At 39.0% G+C, this 16895-nt stretch overlaps 1 protein-coding gene and 1 long non-coding RNA gene across 4 annotated transcripts in view; both read right to left on the bottom strand.

Annotated features, from left to right (window-relative positions):
• cep104 (centrosomal protein 104) overlaps nucleotides 1–16895 on the bottom strand; it is a 133779-nt gene that overhangs the window by 35159 nt on the left and 81725 nt on the right. The gene's annotated exons all lie outside the window — the stretch shown is intronic.
• On the bottom strand, nucleotides 4258–5031 carry LOC104946560 (uncharacterized). The gene is made up of 3 exons (XR_798465.1): nucleotides 4953–5031; nucleotides 4783–4863; nucleotides 4258–4396 (listed from the first exon to the last, which is right to left on the bottom strand). It is a non-coding gene; the product is annotated as an uncharacterized lncRNA (long non-coding RNA).

Consider the following 16895-nt stretch of genomic DNA (forward strand, 5'->3'; position numbering starts at 1 on the left):
TTATATGGTGTGTTGTGTTGAAATAAATTAACAAAATGTTAAGACAGTCTCCTTGTTGATTTTTCCAACACATTCAGAATCATAATTTAATTACTTGCCGGTTGCACGAAAAAGGCGGTTTGTCTCTGCGTGCGCTTTCATTCGCGCCACTGGTCGATCAGTGGTCGACCAGGAAAATCTTTGGTCGGGGGCAGCCCTAGAAACTAAAATACAATCCGTCTGAACTCTCTATTTGTTAGGCTCAAAGAACAAAGCATCCTCAGAATTTCACACCCTACCCCTCCATTTGCGCGTTCACGCGGAGGGTCCGCCATATTAGCCGCGTTCACACCGGAGTACTTTTCCCACTTTAGTTCCGATATAGTTCCGAAATGTCGCGTTCACACCAAAAAGAGCCGGAACTAAAATTAGTTGATGAGAACCTTTTGACCCCCTTTTCCGTCCCTGCTAGAGAGCAGGGACTCTCATGCGGCTCTCTTGTGAGAAAAGAGCTATATTTCTGATTGGCTGGGCGGATTGCAAACCACGCCCCGTAAAACTCCAAAAAAGTGTTGTGAAGCCACCATTTTATTATCCTTGCATTAGCATTATGAGTTTTACGGGGCGTGGTTTGCAATCCGCCCAGCCAATCAGAAATATAGNAACATAGCAGTTTAGCATCAGATTTTCAGCATAAAGCATTCCCACTAGCAATTTCTTCAGGAATTGCATTCTCTAGTTATATATTGTAGTCTAACACTCACAGGAACCATTTTTATGATTATACCTGCATACTTTTACTTCAAGCAGAGTATTTTGAGAGTATTAGTACTTTAAATAAAGGATGTGAGATTGTCCTCCACTGTTGCCAAAAAGGCTCACGGTTCACGGCAGCAATTAGTTTGTGCTAATTTGATTCAGTGCATTCTTTTTGTGGTGGAATTGCTGTTGGAAAGCTAGAGGAGTGATACCCCCCTAATGTAATAACGCTGCAATCAGCAAACGTTTAGCATAGCTTAGCATAAAGGCTGGACACATTTAGCTTAGTTTAACTTGGTTGACTTTCAAATTCACTTAACAATGGCCCACACACAAAAACAATTCTTAACAGATGTTGAAAATCGGGAGATATCACTAATGATGAATTTAAGTTTGGTTATTCTCGTGTGGACAGTCCTCGGGTTCCACCTCTCACAACAGGATTTGAGATCGTAAACATTGTTTAATATATGCAATTTGAAATGGCTGCTACCGAGATCTTAACCGCAGATCAGGGGGTGTAGAACCTACCATACCTAACATGGAGAACCTCACAGCACAGGAACATCTGGGGCTTTGCTGAACATTGTCCGAAGGGGGGAATCCACCAAATTCTCTTTTATTTTATTTGCAGCGTTTTGTTTATGCAGCTCTTTGAGTTAACCCTGCGCATGTTTTGTCAAGTTGGTGAAGATGTTTCTTCATTTGCATTGGCACATTTGTGTTTTTATGTTTGCATCCTTTCTGAAGCGAGTTTCTCCAAATGGAAATGTTTAAGGTCATTGTAGCGCGTTTGCATCTGTCGGCCACCGTACAAGGAACTGGAAAAGTAATTCAGGAAAGGTCCAGGAAAAGTGTAGATGATGAACTTGCGGATTGGACCTCGAGAAAAGAAAATGTATAAACCACAGCTTCTGAATTCGTATGCAACATTGGGTCCTGTCGTTTAGGAAGTCAGACAACAAGATTAGATGTAATCTCAGACTCATGCTGTATGCCTGTGAAAACATATAAAACATCCAAAGTGTCCTTTCGTGTTTAAGGGTAAAAAAAGTTGTAAGTTAATTCTGGAGCTGTTCCAATGGAGGCTTTTAAGTTAAGTGCAATAGTAGGCTTATAAAATATTTGATGACTGTATAAACAAAACACCTGTGCTGTTAAGAGCGGTTGGACCATGGAGGGAGAAAGGCTGAAACATGACCAGACAGGTGGCCTAAATCTGATCCAGTAACAGATTCACAATTGCTCTGGCACAAAATGTACAGTCTGGGGAAAGGGAAGAGCTCCACATCATTAATAGTTATACAGGAGCCGGCTTGTTGAATCCGTTTTTGGATTAGGGTCAATATAGTTCACGGCCAAGGAATCACGAAACATTTGAGTCATAAGTTCCAAATGTTTGCCACTGGGTGTTTCTGATGTGCAATAAAAGTAACGAGCACACAAACGAGTGACAAACTGACACCTCGAATCAGGATTGCACAGATTTAATTAGAGAGAACAGAACCATTCATCATTCAGACACTGGAGTATAATCTCTATGTAGTGTTTATATCTCCCAATAAGTCTACTTGCTTTGGCATTCGAAGAAAATCAATCGCCTACATTCGTAGCGCTGGTAGAAAAAAAACATGACAGACAAAAATAATTATTTTAGGTCATTTTCACAATTCAAGTAACACCATTTAAATTCTAGAGTCTCAAGAGTAAACCTCAATCAAAATGCATCACACGTATCACAAGTGTGAAATCATTCAAATGACGTCTGGAATGCAGTTCACAGTATGTACACCACATCATGTCCTCTGATAGGCTCAGAAGTAATTAGATCACCGTATGCTAGCAGCTATAATCAAATCACAGTGTGATGATGTTTAGTACTCTCACTTGTTAGCAACTCCTGTTTTGAAGAAACACAGAAGCTTTCGGACATTCACATGAGGGGTATTTACTGACATATTTGATGTCGTAGAACCAAACGTGAACATCTTTTCAGCTTGTGTTAACCACAGACCATTGAATTAGAGACAGGGGAAATGCTAACTCATTCCTGGGTTTTGTGACTCATTCCTTTTAGGGCAGAAGATAGTTAACACAATCAATCCTAAGCAGGACAAATGGGGCCAAGACAGAGTTACGTTTTGGTCCATATCAAACCAAATGAAGATCTAGACATGGACAAAAATCTTTCATCCGAGGCATTTAACCAAAAACACGGACTCATTTCTGCACCACTCTATTAGAGCTGAGTATCAGGTGGTATCTGAATAATACATGTATTCTATGACCAGATGCCAAAGTAAACAAATAAAGAACATAACCCTGTGCAGACTGCTGGATAGAATCACTGTGCAATGTGAGGGGAGAGGGCAGGGGTCGTCCAGGGGTCACAGCATTCCAACATCTTTCTTTGGGTGAGCCATTGTCTGAGGTGCTTTTGTTATTGCCTCTTGAATGTGAGGTGGGAGAAACAACAAACAAACAAAACAAGACAGAACAGGAAGGAACAGCGAGTCCCTCTCGTCACTTCCTAAAAAGCAACAGATCTTTGTTGCCAAGGAAACGTAGTGTCCTTGAGCTTGAGTACACACAGATCCACTGAATATATATTTATAATTATAAACCCACAATCACAGACTTCACTACACGTGTGATTAAACCCATTTCTGATACAATGCTAATGATTAAAATGTACTTTAAAACACGGCTTGATTATCCGAGCTATGGAAGAGCTTTTGTCTCACTGATTTAGTACAACCAAGTGAGAGTTCCTCCTTTTCCACTATTAAAAAATAATAAAAGATTAGAATCAAAATCTTGGTAACACTTTCTATGAAGTCTATATTACTTTATAAACACTTATAAAGCTGAATAATCTCCAAATAATTATCGCTACAAGCACTCGTAAATATTTATAAGGCCAGTAATCATAACACATTATAGAGCAAGTTCCCTTAGTTGCAATAAATTATCAAAATCAGTGTTTTGGTTTGAATGTATTATAATAATTTACTCTAAGTGGTCATTGTTTGTTTTAATCAAGTAAAATATAATTTAAAGTATTGTGTCCTTGCATAGAATGATTGATGTTTCTTTACTGAAAGCAAACAATGACTACTTTGAAAGTGATTATAATATATAATAACCTTCTGAAGTTATGGGACATATAATACACTTGCAACAAATACAAAAAATAGATCTGAAGTTATGAAGTATATATTATTAAGTAATTATAAAATGCTTTATAATGTGTTATGATTGAAAGCAAAATGATTATTTATGAGTGGTTTTAACTCAAATCACCCCGCACTATAAGTACATTATAATGCGTTACAAAGTGTACACAGACTTGGTTTTAAAACTCTACAGGACAGTTCCCATTGATGATTTCCCTCCACTCACAGAGTGAATTAACATGACGGCCTTTTCCCCCACACACACACACACACACACACACACACACACACACACACACACACACACACACACACACACACACACACACACACACACACACACACACACACACACACACACACACACACACACACACACACACACACACACACACACACACCCACCCAGGAGCATGAGCACGCTGTGGTCACATCCCGAGCGCGGGGCCGAGCAAGTCCAGCTCCTTCTGGGAATCTTCATCCTGAGGGATAGAAATGTGATCAATATAAGAATAACATCTTAAACAGTTTATTATCTTGCAGACTGTGAGATGGATATAAATAGACTTTCAAAATAATGATGAAGCTGAGATTATATTACAAATAGTTAATTGATCCAACACCCAAATTGTTTTGTTACAGCGGCATGTTAAAGCATTGCACATGAGTTCAAATATAATGAAACAAAGAATTTAAATTAATATTATATAAATATAAACAGTAGGAAGATATACTGTATGTCTATGGAGTATCTCTAAAGAATACAAAATAAATAAAATGTATAGAATAAATCAGAAAACAGTAATAGACCAAACTTTAAAAAAACAAGTAACTGGACCCTTTATACATGATTCAAGTGTGTGTATACCTCTTTAGACACAGCATTCATGGAACACGCAGCTTCACACATCTTCCTGGCCTTTTCTCTCTGACCCAGGTCTTTGTAGCACTGTCAAAGAAAAGAAACGCATGGTTTAGTCTCAGTGTAGTCTCAAAACAAGACAATGAAACATTCATCTCCAAGCTTCTGGTACTGACCTTAGTTAGAAACACGTAGTTCACTTTGGAATATCCTGGCTGGATGTTTTCAACCTGAATAAAAACATTGTATGGTTTTCTTTCAGTTATTAAAGACAATTATTGCACGGCTTTGTTGGATACTCGATTTGGATTGGTTGACTTAATAATAATAATACATTTGAAAGCACTTTTCATTGCTAAAAGCAATCCCAAAGTGGTACAAGAGGCGTAATAGAAATAAAAAAAGAAACAAGTTTAATCAAAGACTTTTTTCAAAAGAAAACGTATTGTTTTTAGCGGAAGCAATATGATAATTTTGAAATACTTAATATTGGTGAAGGAAAACATAATTGTAGATTTCCCCTTCAATCATCACTATACTGTCTGATGACGTATTAACACAATCGTTGACTTGTTTATGTTTATTTTAACTGGACTAGATGCAGAATTCAATGACCTGGATTCAAATGAGACACCAGATTTGACCCATGCCTAGTCAGCAGTTCTATAAAAACCTACAGAACAACAACACACTGCTCCACTCCTTCCCCTGCCTCTCTCTCCTGTCAACAGCTCTCCGACAGTTACCCCTAGATTCCACCGGGTCCGTCTGCGTCGCGTTCCGGCCACGTTACGGCCGCGCCGCGTTGTCCGCCAGGATCGCGGCCACACTAGTCAATGGGTGCTATTCCACCAGACGCGCCGCGTTACGGCGTCCCAGAAGCGTCTTGCCGCTGGGCTCCGCTCAAAATAGGATTGAAGTCTATTTTTCGACGCGAGGAGTTGCAGAGGCGCCGAGCAGGAAGTGGACCGGTCAGAGCATCCGGTCCATCCCCAAAATAAACTAATTAGCAGACCCTATCCCTCCGTAGTCTTTCAAGTAGGAGGATAAATGCCAGCGTTCTCCTCCAGTTTACAGGCACTGTGTAAATTATATATATAGAATAATTATGATGATGAATGCATTCTTTTACCACTAAAATACAGCAACACATTTGGATTCATGTCGTTTATAACTGGGATATTACAATTATTATTAACTTTGTCTGTACAAAGTAGCCTGTCCAGGAAATATGCCCAAATCAACAAAAACTGCAAGCCGGCAGGCAAGACGCTCCGCTTCTGAAACGCTCCTGAAACGCCCCCGGTAGGGTATGACGCCGGAGGAGGCCGGACCAAAACCGCTGCGCAGCCATAACGCGTAAACATTACATAACATTATTTTCTTGTAGATGTTGACATTAATTGTATTCAGAGTGTAAGGTGTTTTTAATGCTAAACTCAGATAAAGATCTGTACTTTAGTGAATCCCTGCAGTGTAGCTACAATAATGTCAAGCCATAGTGACCTGCTATGTTCACAAAGCCTGAGGTTGTCAACAACAACACTGTGTGTGTGTGTCATCATAACAACCTTAGGCAAAAACCAAATGCATATTAAACCCTGGAAATTATGCTTATAAAAAGTGTTTTGAAAACATGTTAAAATATGGGAGAATGGGACTAGATACATTCTGTAATCAAAACCAAGCAACCAGGTGTCTGTACTGTACGCTCTACTGTAACAAAGCAGTGTTGTTTCATAATTAACGGCCAATATAAATAATGTTTTTTCTCTAGTTATGAAAATCGCAGAAGTAGTCACCTTTGAAATCTACAACTTATCCTATTTCACATACAAGGGGAATCTATCTGCAGTTGCTGGTGATAGAAGATAGCAGCCTGGGGGCGGCCAGTTGCAGCCATCACTGAAGTCACAGGAAGTTTATGCAAACAATGGTGTGAACAGCCATCTGTGGTGTCAAAAGGACCAGCTGATTCACACCCGTGTCCTCGCTCCCTTATCCAGCCTGATCTGCTAACAGGGCCGTCAGAAACGCTTGGTGATTGCTCTGGCTTGGTTTGTAGCCAACAATAGCATAGAGTGGTTGCTCCCTTGGTGCAAAGTTTAAACCTGACCAGTTTCTTAAAGTTCAGCAATTTTATCTAGTTACTAAATCAGACTGTCTGTAAATAAGAGGGATTTATAACCAGCATATGTCCTATTTATTGACCAATCAGATAACATGTGAAAGTCACTTTTGTTGATTCACCCGAATGAACTGCAGAGTTCACTATTCAATAATTCAAGAACTTTTAAACCACTTTAACCAAAAAATTGTTAATTGTGCACAATTCAAGCACATTCGACCATTCATCAGAGACTTTTAGAAATGTAGGAATTTTGGTTAGTAAATTACCTTGAAAACCATTGCTTTAAAACCATTTTTCTACGATTGTAGTATTTATATCACCATCACATCTCAGGAGGTAAATTTGGGTCAAGTGCAAAAGAATAGGCCACATTGGAGACAGGGTGTGATTGCAATGATGTGATCTGCCACCTGTGGTGATGATGATGAGTTGGACTATTCCAAGCAGAGATTGAAGAGCACAAAATCACTCTCAGAAGATTTGTGCCGAGTTATATTACAGAACATTTGCATGCATTAGCAGATAGCTGGCAGAAGAGGCTATGCATGTTTCCAGGCAGATTGGTCATATTTCAGTGCTAACATAATACAGGGACATGAGCAATCAACGGTAATAGTATTACCATCATTATCATAATCAGCATAGTCATCAACATTGTATTTATTATTTATTTGTAGATTATTACAAGCATTTATTTACCATCTGTGTTTTGTCGTGCTCTCCATCCTTCACCATAGAGACGACGACCGGAGAATGGAAAGGGGGGAGAAAAACAAAAATCACAGATGAACTTTCTCAGCGCTACTGTAGGCAGCCCTTTGCAAAGATGAAATTTAAAACTGTTTGAGCGCTGGGCATTTACACCAGCACTACATAATAAAAAGTGGATAAGGGTCACAATCAAACAACACAACAAATTAAGCAAATTTTCCAGCTCAAATCAAGTGTTACTCTTGCACTACAATTCCTGTGCCATTGTTTATACAGCTATTCAAACTTTCCATCAACTCCCGTTCAAGTTTTGGTCCTGAGCTGAGTGCAGAATTATTTTATAACTCCATCGCCTTACATTAGGAATAATATAATCATTTACAATTATTTCAGTAGCAGTGTTAGGGAGAGATGTATAGGAAACTGACAAATAAAGATAAAGATAATGAATATATGCACAGAATGAAAGAAAAGGACAAGGCTGTCTGCTAATTTGAACTAGAGTGGCTCATTTCTGCATTTAATAATAAGTTCTGGGTCCAGAATAGATAAAGGGTGGTTCATTTACGGTTCACATAGACATTTCAAATGAATGACACAGCTCTAGGTTTCATTAAAAAGACAGGAAATGGAGAAACAGAAGCAGAGAGAAGTAGAGGGATATGGAATGCATTGCAGACACACTTAAACATGAATTACTTTCTGTTTGTCAGCTGCATTCCTGCCCCTCCCTGCTCAGGATTTTATCAAGGGAATTAGATTCAAGACAAGCGTCTGGATTCACAAACTGCCTGAGACAAGAACCAAAATATTTAATGTTGGCGAACAAAGCAGGAGAATGGCTGTCTTACAAGGCCATTATAATACTATTCCTCCATAAGGCTTAATTGAATCATTAAAGTAAAATGTTTAAATAGGCTTCTTTCTCATGTTATGTTATTAAATTAAAATCACTTGGAAGTCAACCCTGCTTTGATACCGGACTCAAAGGAAAGGTTACAAGAGGCAGATACATGCAAGGTCAGAACCAAGACTCAGACCCACATACAGGCATGAACATGATGTGGGTCTGCGAAAGCTCAACAACTACCACCCCCCTATTCCACTCTGAACTTTCAATTTTATAGAGTTATTAACTGTTTTGCAGCAGAGAAACAGCAGAGACTTTGCATTGCTGAGCAACAGCTTTAAGAGTTGATTATATACAGTATAACTCAAATGAATGAAAGTCCTTGGGACAATATGTATAACGGTAATGGATGCTGAACATTGCAATAAGATACACATTCGGGACTGTAGAATACACAATCATGAAAATGCAAATCTGATTACAGCCTGGTGTAAATGTGGCCACTCCATTCAAAACAAAAGTTGGAATGACAATAGTTTTTCATAATTTATACAGCTGTTCACAAACTTAGATTGGTGTAAATATTATCATTCAAATTAGAGTATTTCCATGTGTCATGTCTGAGTGTGTGAGTTAATGCAGGTAGGTAGGTGTGTGAGACTAACCTTCGACGGCTCTCTTGAAGAACACCTTGCAGCTGCCACAGGTAACAACCCCGTAATGGCACCCTGAGGCCTCGTCTGAACACACCAAACAGATCTTATGAGTCTGTCCATTGGGCTTGGATTGGCCCGACACTGAAGAATTACCGGTCTCTCCTGCTCTGGGTGAAGAGCTGAAATGCATACATAGAGAGAGAAACATTTGTTAAAACGGGTGAGCAGCAAAGATATTTGCGATAACATTTAATGTAGAAAAACAATTCAAACAGCCAAATATCTGGAACTCTTTTTTTCTGCAATAAAGAACATTGTGGCAAGCCTGAGAAGTTCAGAGTCACTTTGAAAAGCATTCATTTTAATATAACTGATGGTGATGTTGTACTCAGAGGAAGCTCCCTGACTTTAATATAACTTAGGTAATGATTTGTTGATGTTTGCTTACTGTGCTAGCTGATTCTTTTCCTATTTGTTGCTCTTCACGTGTAAGCAGAAAAGTCCAACTCAATGTAGCCTATCAGTAGCGAGAGCTCTTTTTGTCCGCAACTAAGCTCTAAATCTCACTCTAAGCCTCCAATTGTGTTACAATGTAAATGAAGGCTTGTTTAAATCTCTAGAGGATACTTGAATGCACACATGCAAACACACACACACACAGTTACAATTATCCCCAACTGTCTATAATTAGACTTAAAGTAACTGAGACACCTGAACTGCACTGTGAAGCTTAACCAGGTACCAACACATATATGTCGGGAGTATTGAAGGCAAAGTGCCAGTGTGTGCACATGTTAAAGAGGCGTGTTGGGGCCAAACTGATTCCAAATTAGAGTTAGACTGACACTGGTGTGTAATCCATAGCAGGAATTTAAAACCATTAGAGGGGCCTAAATATTCACTCCCTTATTTGATGTGGCAGCACACATTACATTGGCATGTCATTGAGCATCACGTACCAATGCCGGCATGCTAAGCTTGATAATGACTTTGCATGCCCATGCTGTATCATAATGCTAAACGTGTTGTTACTAACCATTTTTGCCTAACATTCAGTAAGAGGAGAGAGTATATTTATGGAACTTGTTAGTCAGTCTCAAAGACCAGGGGCCTTTCTCCCCAAACGAGCAGGATTTAAATTCACACTAGCCAGAGGCTCATGGTCAGTGGAAAGACGACACTTGCTTATGTAAATTGGACTGTGCCCAAGGGGGAGTAGAGGTGGTTGATCAGGACTCATCCAGATAAGAAGTGTAGCAATAGCTTAACGCTGAACCAGCCAACACGCAGACAGTTTCAAGCTGTGGCAGGATTCAGAAGGCCATGCCAGCTAACTTTTGGCAGTCATTTGAAAAATATACAATCACTATTTTGCAATTGGCTTCAATAAAGTGGGAAGATGGAGCTTGTTCACAATCTGAACGAGGGTGTGGGACCCTCAGAGTCATGACTATCTGTGTGTGTATTTTCAAAGACGCTAAAAGATTGAAACTGAAACGGTTAAGCCTGTGTAGTCAAAGTAAAATAATAACATTTATTTTATAATAATAATTGTATCTTCATTCAAACATAAAACACATAACTCAGCAACATACCTAGCAAAATGCAAGTCTAACACCTACACGTCTATGTATGGCTCATTGAAATACTGATCGAACCCACAACTTAGAACTGTTTTTTAAGTCACCTATATACAAACCAAAATACTGTATGTGCTCAACAGAAATGTCCATCTGTAGCCTATGCTCCTCTACATACTGTAAACATTACAGAAAATGTAGTGGAAGACAAAGTTCGTTGTTGATAAGATTTGTCAAAATAACTGTACAATTTCTCACAGCGATGACATTGTTTGTTAATTTGCCTAACTCAGATCACCCTTATCCTAACATGAAAAGCACTATTGTTGGACTGTACAACATCGGCACTCAGCACATTTTGGCAGATGCGATCTAATATGTGTCTTAACTTTGGATCAGCAGTCTGGCAGTAGTAGGGTATTTATAGAAAGGCCCTGTTTGAACCTCCGTTATCAGGAGCATGGTGTCCTGCTATGTGCTCATCTTTCTGGCGCTTTCATTACATGTCAACTTAAAGCTGGATTCTAGTTAAGATGCTGTGAACACTAATTATCGGGTAGTGCTTGACCTGTGATGGCTCTCTTGGGATTGCCCAGTCACGGGAAAAAGAAAGACTGCCAGTGAAGCGGACGATCACATGACACCAACCAACCAAGTGAAGCACGTGTACTGTAGGCATACGTTTGCTTTTTAGTTTTCAGATCATTAGAGTTGCATTAGCTAAAACGGTAGTATACATTATTGTTATTTGATATATTGACTTAATGATCTTCTCTTTTTATGATTGAGGTAACACATAGAGAAAACATGTATTTAAAAATGTTTTATTCTTTCCAACCATGAGTTCACATGCTGGTAATGTAAAAATGACCACAGGGTGGTGTTTGTATTAAACATTTACAACCCCCTGCTCCTCCTCACACTCACATGCTCCTCCCTGCTCAGTGCCAACAAGTGTGGCTGTGAGCCATGCAGTGGAGATTCAAGTCTCATTAGGAACGCCATCATATTGGACTAGAGCTCAATAAACATGTGCACTTATACTCAGTCACTCACCCAGTTGTGTGTACTGATGCTGCACAAGTACACATCCCAAACAAATGGACACAGCACACATACTAACAAACAAATACAGACAGTGTGGTACATAGAGGCCAAAAACGGAAGTGTACTTGTGTCACACACACACACACACACACACGTATAAGCTTTAACATATTTTTTTAAATATTAGCTACATGTGAATCACAAGTTCTCCTGCCGGCATGGTAGAAGTTAAATTGTCATCCGCAGCATGTGATGTTCATAGAGGTAGACAACATTATTAGTGGATAAAAGCATGTTGTTTTAGATACAAAGTCAACATGTAATCGGAGGAGCACATAAATAATAGACTCTCATGTAAACGAGGTCCAATCCGACAGTGAAGGTACTGACTGAAAGTGGTAATATGCAATTATTTACAGTACTCCTCTACAGTTCAGACGGCACTCGTGTACTACTCACTCCACACACTGCATTAAACACCTTAGTCACATACACAGATGCGGCACACACACACACACACACACACACACACACACACACACACACACACACACACACACACACACACACACACACACACACACACACACACACACACACACACTTCCAGGAGGGACTTATTTTACTGTATACATAAACACAATTAAGCAGTTTGCTGCTTTTTCTTGGGTGCGTACAAAATGAGTTGTGTCAGTCAAGCACCAGGTAGAAATTGTCACAAAATCGGAGCAGGCTGCACAGTGTTTACGCTGAGTGATGCCGCCAATCACTTCCCCTCACTATTTTACTTGCTACAAACATATTTTCCCTGTGTAACACATACCAACAACAACAGTGTCAATGCTGAAAGGTCGGGCAGAAATATTAGAGGGCCAATAAGACTAAAATATGAGAACAAGAAAGTGAATCCTGTTGACAGACAGCATGTGCCTGCAGGAGTTTGTTAAACATGCACAATCTTCTCGTATATATAACTTATAGAATGTACATCTGGAAGAAAAAAATCAGCATCTTGTTCCAAGGACTCGGTTCAGAATCAAACAAAACCTCCATTGTTGTGTTTTAGTACACTGATAATAATTCAATAACTAGGATGTTGATTTTTTTATAAATCACATGAACATGCCAACCATTTAATTTAATTGACGTAAAAGTCTAATCAAATTGGAGCATTAGACAAGTTATAAATGTGTATTACATTTTGTTAATAAGACGAGGCAGTGGAACAGTGCTAATGAAAGGCCACAGCAAACAGAGGGCCTGAAGCAGAATGAGAGTGTACTGGGATGAACTGCTGTGTCACTGGGGAGCGGTATACCAGTAACTACAGTGGGAACCTATGAGAGGATTGTTTGTTTCCATTTACAGTAATCAAAGTTTTTGGGCCAATGTGTGGGAGTAGAAAGTATGAGATGGGCGATGGGAGCGTAATGTCAAATATGAAACCATTAACATTGCTAAAGCTTAAAACGACCTGAACACACATTCGAGCAGACACTTGGGAAAACTAACATTAAGTATTGTAACCAAGTTGTTTAACAATATTTAAACCTGCATCATTTTGGATAAAAAAAAGCATTTTATCTGTTCCCTTTCAGACCATAATTATACATACTAATTTTGATAAGATCTTTGTCTGAAACCACCAGATCATTTTAAATATAGTCTTTCTAAATCAAGTTTGAAACATTTTGGATGTCTTTCATCGCTATTGTATTTTTTATGTTTATCTACTATCATTTTAATTTGTAAGTATGTGTTGTATTCACAACAGCATTGAAAATGCAGGTCTCTTTCAACCTCCCATCAGCAACAACAATGGAGCTTAAGGCGAGCGAGGCACTGCCCCCTGGAGCAGACACCAACTACGCAGTGTGGAAATGCCTAATCAGAATAAGATCTGGTGTTGGACGTGCAAAAGCCACTCTCGCCAAATGCGGATACCTAAATGACGGGGACGTTGTGTGTGACTGCGGCATTGAACCACAAACCATGCAACACCTCCTGATATGCCCCCTGCTGGAGCAACCCTGCACAACATCGGACTTGGCAGAGTTTAATGAGAAGGGACAGCAATGTGTTCAGCTGTGGCTGAACCACATCTAACCAAGCCCTGTAACTGACTGCCTTGTGGACACGATAAGAAAGAAAGACTAGGTAGCTGAACAGTTATGAAGTCATGTTGGTTTCTGCAAAATATATTGTTACATATGTTTAATGGCATATAATGAACATCCTCCATGCTCTGCCTACTCTCTGATGGGTTTCTTGGAAGGCCATAAATAATTGGAGACCTATAGAAATGGACTGTATTGTACATTTGTAAATAAAAATACATTATATTACTTTTGCACATACGCCTTTGGTGGTTCCCGGACAAAACACAAACACAAGCCTTTGTGGTTGAGTCAGTATCTCAAAGAAAAGTATTAACATTACAATAACAGGATTGTACATGTAACACAAAACATCTAATTAAGAAAAACATATGTGATATGCTTTGATGCTAATCATGTCATTTCAACAATGATTGAAGCAGGTCTGTATTCAAATGTTATTGTAAGTGTGTGTAATAAATGCAATATATGTAAATCCTCTGCAGCCCTAATGCATGCATCATCAGCCCATTATGTAAAAAAAAAATATATCTGACTTTTTAATCTTTGTTGTGTAATATGACTGTACATTTCCCTTCCTGCCTTTCCACATTCACTTCCTCTCTCTCTCCATCACATACGACTATCTCTCTCTCATCCTCTCTCATTGCTCATTCCCCCTCTTCCTCTTTCCCTCACCCGCCTCATCTGCCAAGGTTATATAATATTTGTATTACTGCTGTTGCTGCCTCCTCCCCCTCTGCACTCAGCCAATCCAGAGCCACTAGTGGAGGAGGTCAGGCGAGTCATGGGATTATCCAACTCACCTACCCGGAGACAAACGTATGTGTGTGTCTTCTGTGTCTGTCACTAATAGGAAGATTGCTATGTGTGAATTTGTGTATGTGTGTGTTCATTTGGTCTTTGAATTACTGAGTGGTTGCTTTGAGTTGCTAGAGAGGAGCACAGTTATAAAGCTACCCTTGTTTCAGAAATCATCATGTGATTGTGTCATGTCTCCCTCTTTTCTTCTTTCGCTCCCTCCCACTAAACTCAACTCACTCACCCACCCACCCCTCCTCACATCTGAGTCTACATCTCCGACATAGTGATGTCACTTCAATCATCATTGCACTGCAGCCGCTTGATCTTCCCACCCCAAGCATACCCACAATAGTCTCAGTTGTTTTCAAATAGACACACCCGCAGCGTATTTTCTCACGTGAAGCAGATGCTGAGGCTAGTTCATTTAAATGTACATACACTACTTGTAGCTATGATATTAATGATTGGTTGCTTCCTATAAACAAAGGGCAGAAGAGGTGTTACATTGTTATAACACCTGGTTTCTTATAACCTCTCTCTAACCATCACCGAGACGTTTTAGTGCCTAAACATATCCAAAATGTAGCCATAGCAGTAGGGCTATGCAATTCATCGTATTTTAATCTCGATTACGATTTTGGCTTGCAACTATTACGAAAACAGCATAATCTAAATAAAACGATTATTTTGCTGCATTCCCTGTCGCAATGATGCTCTCAATTTGTCTTGCGTTATACATCCTGCCCGCACGTGCGCTTTCGCCCCTCCCTAAAAGCCCTCTCGGCCAGGTTGTGTTGTGACTTGCAGTGTCTTTAATAAATCCATATAAACACGTTACAATGGAAGCTTTAGTTGCTGTGTCTCTATTCTCCGGTCCTCCATGCTCCGGTCTCTAGCGTACAGTCAACTTTTACTAACCTCGTCAAGCCGGACCCTCTCCTGTTTCCGGATAAGGGGTTACTAAAGAGAGAGTACTGCATGGAGCAGTATAATTAAACATTACAGGTTGTGAGTGACATTAGTCATCATATTTATATATGTTTGGTAGGTTGTGGAAGTGCGCTCCAAAATATTTGTTGATCTTTATTGGTATTTATTATTTTTGTATTATTTATTTAAATGTAGATAAATGTATAATTAAATTTTTATATATTTGTTTTTCAGTTGAATTATACTTAGAGTTCAGGGTAATCAACAATTAAAAACATACTTTTCAAATGATTATTATTTATTTGTTTAAAGTTCAATACGTGAATGTTTTCAAAGTCAATGAATAATTGTATTTAATAATTGTGATATCAATATTGACCAAAGATAATCGTGATTATGATTTTTCTCTTGCCTGTAGGGGTGCCAATACACTCAGTTGGGATGAGCAATATATTTACATTATATCCATATCATGATATTCAAGTGTTTACCTGGTTTTAAAGGCTGCATTACAGTAATGTCCTTTTCTGAGTGTACCTGTTTTTTTATTCGCCTTAACCACTTTGTAATTAACTGATCATTATTTATCAACATTTTCATTGTGTGAATATTTTGTGGAAGGATCCATAGTCAATCCTACAACTAGGGGTGCACCGAATGGGTAATTCTTGGCCGAAACCGATACCGAAAATAGGAAACAGTTGGCCGAAAACCGAATGCCGAAAATTATTAATAGAAATATATATATACAGGACTGTCTCAGAAAATTAGAATATTGTGATAAAGTTCTTTATTTTCTGTAATGCAATTAAAAAAACAAAAATGTCATACATTCTGGATTCATTACAAATCAACTGAAATATTGCAAGCCTTTTATTATTTTAATATTGCTGATTNTTGCTAGTGGGAATGCTTTATGCTGAAAATCTGATGCTAAACTGCTATGTTGAAATGTAATGTGTAAGAAAAAAAGTGAATAATTTAGATTGAAATGATACATGAACACTGGGGGCTTGAATGTGTGATGAGAGAAGAAAATAAAGTGAAAAGGCTTGGAAAAGCAGCAGAATATTTGAACCACAAACTTCTGAACTAACTTCATGGCGAATGATCTGTCGCCATGGCAACGGAATTTGATGACACCCCATAATACGCTTAGATGCGTTGATGGCTGCATTGTTACCAAACCTGTGAAGTTCCGGGCTGTTTGGAAACCGTGTTTCAAGGCGAGCATTGTGTTGCCATGGCAACGGCATTTGAAGAAATCTCAAAACTGTCCCTTAGATGTCTTCA

This window comes from Notothenia coriiceps, unplaced genomic scaffold, assembly GCF_000735185.1.
Source record: "Notothenia coriiceps isolate Sejong01 unplaced genomic scaffold, NC01 NC01_scaffold00000339, whole genome shotgun sequence".
In the NCBI taxonomy this organism is placed as follows: Eukaryota; Metazoa; Chordata; class Actinopteri; order Perciformes; family Nototheniidae; genus Notothenia; species Notothenia coriiceps.